Source organism: Ailuropoda melanoleuca, chromosome 7, assembly GCF_002007445.2.
Source record: "Ailuropoda melanoleuca isolate Jingjing chromosome 7, ASM200744v2, whole genome shotgun sequence".
NCBI classification, from domain to species: Eukaryota; Metazoa; Chordata; class Mammalia; order Carnivora; family Ursidae; genus Ailuropoda; species Ailuropoda melanoleuca.
Window position 1 is genome coordinate 98068377 of NC_048224.1, and position 12148 is coordinate 98080524.

Consider the following 12148-nt stretch of genomic DNA (forward strand, 5'->3'; position numbering starts at 1 on the left):
TTAAGGATGCTGGTGTTCTCTCCTGCTTATTTTTCACCACCTTTTTGAATTAAGTGTTTAGGCTCTTCTGTGGGATATAATTAAGATGAACGGAAGCAGATCTTATATGATAATCTACTTGAAAACTTCCATTTTAATCATCCTTTGCATTCCTATTATCATTAAATAGAAGGAATATATAGTATTGCAACCCCAGTGAGTCCAAACTTTAGTCACCCACCTCAGCAAACTTCAGAACCACCCGAAGATGCTCAGTTTTGTTCTTTGAGTCCAGAATCTTCGTCCAGTACATCTTTTATAGATACTTTGGGCTGTATTTAAATATTTTTTTTATTTATGGCTCCAATAAACAAAAGCAATGTCTACAATCACCTAGATTTCTACTGATACATGATTACAGTAATGCTACAACATTGGTGGCATGTGAGGCTTCTCATCTCAGGTAGAACTTTGCACTGACTGAGGGTGTATTGAGATCTGGGTCCACTTAGAGATGAGATAGCAGCTGGAATCACTGGGGTGCAACTTGAGGTCAGTTGGTGTTCCCTTGCAAGATAATTTGCCTAGGATCAGTCACTACATAGTTTTTAAATAAGCTCAAACTAGACCATCAGACAAGTTTTTCATATAATTATATTCACAATCATCCAAATTCATCCATAGTTTCTCATTTCCATTCTCATAGTCCTACTTTCCCATGAATTTAAATAATAGCTATGGCAAGTATGTAAATTAAACTTAGAAGGTATTTCAGCAAACTTTATCTTCTGATAAAGACCCTGATTCTGATATTTTATGAAAACAGCCCTGTAATTACAAGAAATAGTTTTTATTTTGGATGGTTGAAACTGTCCAGTTCTCTGTGATTCGAGCCACTAATTTAGAATCTTGCACTTGCTGTTTTCTTTCTTCAGTCTTTCTCATAAAGGGAGAAGGAGACAGCCCATGCAGTTTTCTCCATCAATATGTTTTATTGCAGCAGACATTTGACATTTGGTCTTTCAAAGTGTTATCTTAATTGACTCTCGATTCCAGATGGCCACAGAATAAAATTTAAGTAACTGTTTTGTCATCACATGCCATGCTCTACTAGTGTCCCATTTTCCAGTAGTAACCAGATAATAACTGCCTTCAGTGATAAGCCATTCAAATAGTCAAATTGATTCCCTTCCTCAAGTGTCTGCAACCTTTTCTGGCTCCAGTGCTGTGACATTCAAAACTGAGATTGGAAAAGAGCAAATATTCTCAGAATTTTAGGAAAATATTATTAATATAAGAATATAGTTGCTTATACAATCTTTCAGGCTCTAAGGAATGGTACTTAATAAGCTACTTTTGTAACTGGTAAATTCAAGACCAAAAAAAAAAAAACCATAAAAAACAAACCCCAAACTTCCATAGCTACAATTCAACAAAAGGAAAATGGAATAGACAGCTTCTCTTGCTCTGCTTCCATAACTTCCTCTTGTCCAGGAAGAAAGAAACTAGATATGGGAATACTGAGAACAGTCCTTGCCACCAAAGTTGCCAGGAGAAACTCATATACCTATAGTTCTGCTTCTTGGTAGGAAATTTTAGTTATTCATTTTTTATTATTTTTTTAAGATTTCATGTTTTATTTGAGAGAGAGACAGCATGAGTGGGAGGGTCAGAGGGAGAGGGAGAGTGAGAATCTCAAGCAGACTCCATGCTGACTGGGGAGCCTGATGTCGGGCTCGATCCCAGAACCCCCAAGATCATGACCTGAGCTGAAATCAAAAGTCGATGCTTAAAAGACTGCACTACCCAGGAGCCCTGGCAGGAAATTTTAAAGCAGCCAAAAGATACCTTTTGTTCTTCTTTTCAAATATTTCATGAATATGTTTAATTAACAGGATCTAATTTGCATCCAGAATGCTAACTAGAGTATATGTGAAATGAAGTTCATATTTTCTGGATTTTATATTTAAAAGAAGCACAGTAGATGTGAGAATCAATGGTGAGTCTGTACCTTCTATATTCAACCCATTTACTATGTCTCTATATTGCTTATAACCTTCAGTGGCTCCCTATAGTCTTCAAGTCAATTTAAAAAATATTATTTGAGCATATAGAATTTTCTAAACATTGTGATAGCTATAAAGAAACAGTAATTTCATGAAGCTTAGAATCAACAAGTTAAGGCAAAAATTAAATGAGTGAGGAAATACAGGGTACTCTGGCAATGCAAGGGAAGGGGTTTTAAAATGGTGTAGAGAGTGAGGGAGTGGATTATAAGCTGAAAAACAAAGGTAGAAATTGGTCAAGGTAGTCTATGTGTGTATATGTGTAGAGGGCATGAAGGAAGGTCCTAGGGAAAAGACAGAGAAGAGTTCATATGCTTAAGTTATTGGAGAATATAGCACATGACAGTAATAAAATAATGTCACAAAGAGTGAGGAAAAAATAGCTGAAGATAAAGTTGAAGAGGTAGATATCATGTAAGATGCAATGAAGATATAATTTTTAACTTAAGGGCAGTGGCATTCTGTTAAAAGCACTAAGGTTGGATGTGGCATAATTATATACTTGATTTTTCACAAAATAATTGATTGCATGATGAATAATATGAAGGAGGAGGCAGGGAGATGAAATAGGAGATTTTCAAAGATGGTGAATCAGGCAAGAGTGGTTATAGCCTAAAGTAGACTGATAGGGATGGGAAGGATAGAGCCCAGAATATTTGGAAGAGAGGGACAAGAAGTTGAAGTTACATATCAATTAGAGTAACAGAAATCACAGCATTGTTTATAATAGAGATTTTCTTAAAACTACCAGAAATCTGTCAGTATGGAATTTAGTTAATTGAAATATACCGATATAAGTACATAATTAAAAATTTTCCATGGTCATGAAGAATATTCCAAGTATGTTACAAAATCCTTATATTTTTCAATGAATAAAAAGCAGCTTATGCTATTATATGTATAAAGTGAGATTATCCTAATTTTATAGTAAGGTGTGTGTGTGTGTGTATATAGAGAGAGAGGAGAGATTCTCCTACAGGGAAAAATACAAGAATACATTTAAAATGTGATCAGTAGAAGGTTTCCTGGTGGCTCAGCTGGTTAAGCATCTGATTCTTGGTTTTTGGCTTAGGTCATGATCTCAGGGTCATGAGATTGAGCCAGGGAAGGGCTCCGTGCTCACTGCAGAGTCCACTTGAAATTCTCTCCTTCTTCTTCCTCCTCAACCCCTCCCCCTGCTCCCAAGAGCAAGCATGCATGTGCTTGCATGCATGCAGTGTTGTGTCTCTCTCTAAAATAAATAAAATCTTTTAAAAAATAAAATAGAATGTGATTAATATGTTTTGGAGTTTATGTGACGTATGTATTATTTCCTTTTTTGAGTATTTAAAAATTTACATTAAAATATAACTTAACATATATAAAATTCATTTTAAAAATAACGGTTGATGAGAAAGAAAAAAAAAAGCTAGAGGCAACATACCTCTTGATTTTAAAATATATTTAAAATCTATTACAGTAATTAAACAGTATGGTATTGGCATTCAGAAAGTCATATAAATCAGGAGGCAGCAATTTCTGTTGATATGAAAATAATTATACTATGTCTTCAGTCAGATGTGTTTTTTCCAACCCATCACTTTATCCAGTGTTTCTTTTTAAGAAGGAAGGAAACTTGAATCACAACTTTATTGAAAAAAATAAACCTAAAAAAATAAAATAAGCCTAATGTATTAGGTAAGAAGTAGAAACATTGTAGACACTGTGTCACCTAACAAATTCATTCTTTCAGGTTGGAAACATCAGGGAGGGACAGTATTATCAGTTTCCTTCTAGTATTTCTTTTTCCATGCAAATTCTTCTATGACAGATACCATTTCTATGGGTCTCAGTGTGCAGTTCTGCTCAAAGAATCATTCTCTTGGCCAGTGCTGAATGACAGCCAGAGAGAGTAGTTACACTGCTGTAGAAAGCTTCATAGTCAACAATGTTGAGACGCGGAGCAACCTGGCTTTTTGTCTGTCACTCTTTTTTTTTTTCTCCTTTACAGAACACTCAAAAACACATAAGCAAACTCTAGTAATCAAGGTTGTATTTCATACTAATTCATTCAACTCAGGCATTTATTTAGAAGTAGCCAGTTTGGAAGCCCATGTAGATGGCATGATACCATCCATTGTATAGGACTCTTTCCTCTTTAGCGTGACCAAGGTCGGTGCCAGACCTACCTTGAGATTTCCAACTCTCCAATTAGAATGTATATCTTTTTAAATCAGTATACTGTACAGAATTAAATGATTGCTTTTGTACTCTAAGTGCTTAAGGGTCTAGACTGAGGACTAGCTCTTAGCTCCAAAGAATTGTTTAATCTCTATATCTTTTCTTCCACAAAAAATCTTAGACTTTTTGATATAACTGGTTACACATGACTTCGTGTTATAAGCCCTGCCAAGTATTTATGAATCTGTGATGCATCCAATATAGTTACAGTCACTTGGGTGACATATTACACCCGTTTCTCACATGAGAAAACCAGGATTACAAATTGCATATAAGACTAAATTTCTAGAGATTCTCAGTTCAAATCCAACAGTTTTAAATAATTTATGTTACTACATTACTTTATAATTATATATTACTATATTTAGTTATATCCAGCTAACTGGATGACATCGAGAGCTGTAATTAAAAATGCCTTCTTAGTCAATCAGAAAATTTTCCTTTAATTTCTCTAGGTAATTTACTTAGTTTTGTAAACAGAATTGTTTGAGGACTATTGATTTGTAGGATACATATCACTAAACAGTTCCTAAATATTCTTAAGATTGAAACAAAATTGGAATAAATCAGAAGAGGAACTTTGCAATTGTTCCATACCTCACATGTGGCTATTTTCTCTTTAAAGCACAAAAGTTGTGAACACCGAAGAGATTTTTCTCTATAATGCTAAAACAGCATCTAAACTAATTTAGATTAGCATACAATTGCTCATATCCCTCTGGGCATAACATGTACAATTTAGATAATGTGATTCAATGTATAATGTATTCAATGTATAATGTTGAACATGCTGGTACTGTAAATCAAGCAATAACAAGATAAAAGTATCCTGGAGAGAGAAAAGTTTCTAGTCTTCTTTGTTATCTGTATAGCCATCGAAATGCCAGACACTAGAACTTGTATTCTAAGGAAATTATAATATCCAGGCTTAAAAAATTCTTTTGTGTCAGAATTGCCTGACTTCCATAGTGTGGTGGAATAGAATAAAATTTTGGAGGATTTTATATTAGTTCTGGTATTTGGATACAACTAAAAGACTAACTTGGACCACTTATGTAAAGACTATAGTGAAATGTGTGGAATAGTCTAAGAAATTAAGCTTTAAACTAATCATAATAAAAAATTGGTGCCGTTATGAAGTAGAATTGGTGCTAATCAATCAAAAATTCATCAAATATTCTAAGGCAAAATGATTAATGTCCTAGTTTGCCTTAATCTGGGATTCTAAGAAGTCACAGTGATACATGCACACATTTTAGTAGGTACTTTTTACTAGCAAGGATTTTGAAAATTAAAGGATTTGAAGAAAATTAGGCTAAGATTTAGGTCATATTTTATAAAGAATAATATATTTATATTATATATAAGTTAAGTAGAAGAAATTTAAACCTTTTTTTAAGTCTGTAGAGGTCACAATTTACTATACCACTGGATATTTAGAACATTAGTTGTTTAAGTAGCAGTATGTTAATCCTTTCCTCAAATAGGGGCAAATGCCCTGACCAGGATTGGTTTCATCTCTGAAAAATCAAAAATCATGGATTTTTGACAAAGCATTATATAATGCTTTGTCATTATATGTGTGTGTGTGTGTGTGTGTGTGTATAATAACATATATATATGTCATTATTTGCCTTTTTGACTGATTTGGAGAGGCTTGATTAGAATATTTTTTTCACTGTCTAATATTTTGAATGCTTACACATTATTGGATTTGTTACCATTTCTGTGAGACATTTGCCCTCTCAAGAGGTTAATCTTTGTGTATTTGCTATTCTAGCTTAGTGTACAACCACTATAATATTGAAATCTCTACATAAATAATGGGTGGTCCCCAAACTCTTAACCATTCTTCAAAATCTAAACTACATCTGATTGAAATAACCTCTCTTCAAGCAAAATAAAATATAAGTGATTTGTTCATATTATTATTTAATCAAAGGACCATGTTCCAGGGATAGATGAATATACTCTTATGAAAAAATCAGTTACTGCTGAGAAATGTTATATCAGCTATTTATTCCTGAAAAATGAATCCAGTCTCTGAAATTCTTACCCAGTATTCCCCCCCCATGAGCTAGGTAGGGTTCTATTGTAAACCAAATAACTGTGCCTTGGATGTCACTGCCCTTCCCTGACGGAAGAAGACAGAAGTGCTTCCATACTATATATAAGGTGTAAGTGACTACAAATGGGTTAACTACTTCCATTTAAATAAAGTAACTTCTTTTTTTTTGTTTGCTTTGTTTTTGCTTTTCTTTTGTTCCACCAGGGTTTATTGCTACTAATTCCCAGGAGAAGATAAATGATAATAGATGTTTCAGGCCAAATGGGAGGGAAATTGAGAAGTTGTAGTAATACTAAGTTCATAGTAAGTTATAGCTATTGAACACTTACTGAAATCAAGGTACTATTTTTAGCACGTCAGTTATATAATCTTACTTTATACTCACAGCTATGTTTACTATGCTCTACCTATTTGATAGATGAGGGAACTGTACCACAGAAATACAAAGTCAACTTCCAATATCAGACATCTATAAAGGATTTTCAATCTGATATTCTCAGTCCAGGGATTTCACTCTCAAAAACACAATATTACATAGGAAGGAGCTACTCCTTAATTACTGGACCTGCCAGTTTATGTAAATGAGAAGCTTGGCCTTTGGACTAGTCAACCCACTGCTTTCTTTCTCAACACCTGGAGCAGTGCCCCGACAAGTGGCCCCAATGCAGGCCATCAGTTGATGTGTGTGGCGGTGGGAGATGGGCCTGTAAGGAAAATTTGCCTACTGACCAGTCACACAACCAACACGTTTCCTGGAGAATAGATCCCTACGGTCTTTTATAACTATGTTGCCAATCTTATGGTAGATAGAAAACACATGAATCTTTATGGAATAGAGCTAGACAAGATGATGATGATAGTTTATACCTTCTGTCTTATCCACAAACAGATGCATTCCTAATTTTTTTTCCTTTGAGTCCTCAGTCATTTGACCATCTCTGCAAAGGGGTATCCTGCAGTGCAGCACCATTGTCTCTGCACCCTTATTGTCCTAGTGGGAACTAAGATCGATCGTAGAGATGATAAAGACATCATTGGGAAACTGTAAGAGAATATCATTCCCATCACTGCCACACAGAGCTTCGCCATGGCTGAGGGGTTCTGGGCTGTAAAGTAACTGAGGTGCCTGGCTATCACCCTTCAAGGCAGTTTTTGTTGAAGCTTCTCCCGCAGTTTCTGGCCACCCTCATCAAGAAGAGGGAGGGAAAGTGTCTGCTGGGAAATAGCTAAGCCTCTCATTTCCTTGCTCTGTCCATGTTGGAACCTATGTACACTTTGCTCAAAACTGGTGGAACCTTCACATTCAATGCCTAATTTTTGTTACAGATTAGTTTTTCCAATCATTTGAGCCAATCAGAAATTCCAGTTTATGTTTGTTTAAAGTATGGGTTCAAACTTCCACATTCTATTACAATTTAGCTCTAAAATGACAAGCTTCTTAAAGACTTATTTTTCAGCTGTCCCTGTCATTGCTTAGATTGAGCTGCCAAAATACCCTGTGAACTAAGTTGCGCTGTGTGCTACAAACACTACGCACTAAACCGTTTTATGGACTTTTGTCTTTAAGAAGCCTTTAGCTTCTGATACTAGGAAATTCAGACACTTTTATTAGTTTTCAGGGATGTAAAGCAAAACACCCTCCTTAAAGAAATGTTGTATTTTAATCTATTCAGTAAGTTGTCGATCAATGTTCATGATACAATGTTGTACTCTCTATCGTAATAGAATGAGTGTGACTCAGTTCTTTGGATCAGTCTTTTTAATATTGAGGTTAGTTAAAACAATAGTTTATTAGCCTTTGCTGAGATTTTGAATAAAAATCTTACTCATGTTTCCCCTAATGAAATATGCTGCTCTTAGCTGTGGGTGTACTGGGGTGGGGTGTGTGAAATATTTGACATGATCAAAAGATGATGACAGTATTTTGACAAAATCTGAAGTGGAGATTAATGTACACTACACTGTACACAGAATAATTAAGCTGAATAAAAGTGTCACAGGTAAAATTTTTAAAAGGTTATTTTCTGTCAAGTGCAGGAGATGATGAAGAAAGGTTGGTATTATCTGTGTTATCTGAGGCTTTTCCATTTTTTTTATACCTGTCACCTCTTCCCCAACTGAGTATTTAATTCACTTTGAATAATTGCTAACTTAGTAGTGTATTTCTTATCTCTTCCTTAATAAGCATTAGGTCTCTGTATTATAAAATCTTTCCGAACTGTAGTAAAACTTTGTGGGTTTTTTTATTTTATAGCTTAGCAAAAATGTATTCTTGTTTTCATATTACTTTATTCAAATTTAATATGTGCATTCCTTAGTTTTCTAGTAAGTAGGAGTAAAAATCATCTGCTGAAGGTTTATAGTTTGTAAAATATTTTACTCTTAAACTAAGAATCTTAGCATCACTGTCTTGCCAGATTACTAACACTGAAACTGACCCTACTCTTTACCTTACCTACATGGATACACACTCCCTTTGTTGCTTTGCCTAAAAATGTCACTTTTTTTTGGTGAGGTTTTGAAAACTCAGTGCCAGAACTAACAATGTTCAGTACAATTTGCACACTGGAAGAATACAGTGTTGGACCTTTCAACCACTTTTAAGAATACATTTTAAAATTAATAGCTGCAGGATTGTGGACTATTTTTATATATTGATCTTTTGCTAATAACAACTAGCAGCATGTTTTGCATGTATAATTTAGTAAATCCTTGAATCACAGAAGTATTTTATTAACAACTCTATGCACAGATTTGATAACTTAGATGAAATGAACCAATTTTTTAAATGACATTAACTACCAAGACCCACTTAAGAATACATAACTTGAATAACCTATATCTGTAAAAAGTTGAACCAACAATTAATAATCTTCCAAAAAAGGAGGCATCAGGCCTAGATAGTATTACTGATAAATTTTATTAAACATTTAAAGAAGCCATAATACCCATTGTCAGCAAGTTATCTGATTAAATAAAAGCAGAGAGAACACATTTTTTTAAAAGATTTTATTTATTAATTTTAGAGGATTAGAAAGCAAGCGAGAGAGCACAATGGGCAGAGGGAGACGGAGAAGCAGGCTCTCTGCTGAGCAGGGAACCCCATACAGGGCTCGATCCCAGGACCCTGGGACCATGACCGAGTTGAAGGCAGACACTTAACTGACTGAGCCACCCAAGCACCCCGTAGAGAACACATCTTAACTCATTCTATGAGGCAGGCATTACCAGAGTACAAAAACCAGCTAAATACATTAAAAGGAAGGAAAAGTACAGACTTAGTATCTCTCATTAGCATTGATACTAAAGTTCTCACAAAGTAGCACGTTGAACTCAAAAAGATATAAAATATACACAATGACCAAGGATGAACTCATATGTAGCTTAATATAGGTATGAATATTTACATATAAAAATGTTTATGGACATGTGCATATACACAGTTTAGGGTATAGACATACATATCCTTTGTCAACTGAGAAGATCAGTAAACAATGACACTGCATTAGCAGTGAGCACATTTAATACCCAGGTCTTAGTTTCTAATAACTTTCTCCAATATAAAGAACTAGGGCTCCTTGGAAAATGGCTAATCCCACTGTTGGGAGGCAGGAAGTATACAAGGTGAGTCTGGGGCACTACGTCGCCAGAAAGTAAGGAAGTGCTCAAAAAGAAAGAAACAAACAATAACAAATAGCAACAAAACAACAAAAACACATGGGTGATGGTACCTTAAAGAGAGAAGCTTTTGCTGGCAGCTGGTACCATTGTTGCTATGAAAACCCTGCTGATGTCTGTGGAATATCAACCAGGAATACTGTCCAGGGAGCTCTGCCGAAATTTGCTGCTGCTATTGATGCCACTCCTGTTGCTGGCCGCTTCACGCCTGGAACCTTCACCAACCAGAGCCAGGCAGTCTTCTGGAAGCCCAGACTTCTGGTGGTTACTGATCCCAGGGCTGACCACCCGCCTCTTATGTTAACCTGCCTACCATTGTTCTGTGTAACACAGACTCTCCTCTGTGCAACATGGACGTGGCCGTCCTTGCAACAGCTCAGTGGGTCTGACGTGGTGGATGCTGGCCTGGGAGGTTCTGCACATGCATGGCACCATTTCCCGAGAACACCCATGCCATGGGAGGCCATGCCTGATTTCTTCTACAGAGGTCCTGAAGAGATTGAAAAGGCTGTATGACCAAGGAGGAATTTCAGGGTCAGTGGATGGCTGCAGCTCCTGAGTTCAGTCCTGCTCAACCTGCAGTCGCAGAGTGGTCTGAAGGCTATTCAGCAGTTTCCCACTGAAGACTGGAGCGCCCAGCCTGCCACTCAAGGCTGCGCCTGCTTAGGCCACTGAATGGGTAAGAACAACTACTAAGTGGTCTTGAGCTGCTCTCCCACAAAGGCAAACAAAATGGAAAAATGTTATTAGGTTGATGGAAAACAGTTTCTACCAAAAAGAAGAAGAAGATGAAGACGAAGACGAAGACGAAGAAAAAGAAAGAAAGAAAGAAAGAAAGAAAGAAAGAAAGAAAGAAAGAAAGAAAGAAAAAGAAAGAAAGAAGGAAAATGACCAACCTTATACTGGCAAAACCAGACAAACACTATTATCTCAGCCACTGGATCAATATTAATATGAACAGTGATAAGTTATGTAGACAGTACATACTTTGTGTGATATTATGTGACAAAAATGGCATTGTAGCTCTTCCATCTTTCTCCAAAAATTACATAACTGTAAGTCTAATTGTGGGAAGATAATCAGCAAATTCCAAAGAGGAAATTCTACAAAAATACCTTACCAGTGTTCCTCAAAACTTTCAAGGTCACCAAAAATAAGGAAAATCTGGATTACTCTCTCAGTCAAGAGAATGCTGAGGAAATGTAACAACTGAATGGAATACGGTATCCTGGATGGTGTCCTAGAACTAAAAAATGACATCAGGAAAAACTAAGGAAGATTGAAAACTTATATAAGAATGTAAGGGATAGACTCTCTCCAGTTAAAAAGAGAATTCATTTTTGTCTGTATCAAGGAGAATCTCATATGGTATGGATTCAGTAGAAGGGAGGAAAGTCACCTTATATTAGCGTCATACCAGCATATTCATTCATTTAAAAATAAATATTATATGCCATTACATTTTCTTGGATTTTGTAGAAAAGATTTGCTAGGGCGTGTATTATAATCAATAGTAGTTCACTAGATGGGAAGAATGTAAGCTCTTATTTTTCTTTTCCTACCACCAATTGTAAGAACATCCCCAGATTAAAAAGAAAACATAAGAAAAAGCAAAGTCCATTGATAAATATGTTTTTAAAGATTGGTAAATAGAATCATTTAAAGAAGACACTCATTTCTAACTTAATGTCCAATTCATGACACTAAAAAAGAAACAAGTGATGATGCCTTGGAATACTAGGGATCAGAAAGCTTAATTCCACATTCCTATCCTCAAGACTGTTCATGCTAATCAGTATAAACATCATCATTTTGTTAACTGTGCTTCTATTTTTTTTTACAAGTTACATGTTTGTTTAAGTCACATAAAATGCATCACCTCATGTGTTCAAAAATAAACATATAAATGAACTCTAGTTCATTGGGAAATACTATGCTGTAGGCAATTTATAAAAATACTAAAATTTATATACAAGATTAATTTAATTTTAATATAAATTTTATATCACCATGCAAAATAAAACTAAGATTGAATATTGACAATGGTGACTTATTTTAGAGTTATGTATTTATACATTATAATTAATTGATTTGTGATAAAGCATTTCCTTTTTGTTTCTGAATCATTTTTCTTTGA

General features: G+C 35.2%; 1 pseudogene; it reads left to right on the plus strand.

Annotated features, from left to right (window-relative positions):
* LOC105234681 overlaps positions 1-10717 on the plus strand; it is a 43086-nt pseudogene extending 32369 nt beyond the window's left edge.
* Positions 10718-12148: the final 1431 nt, after the last annotated feature.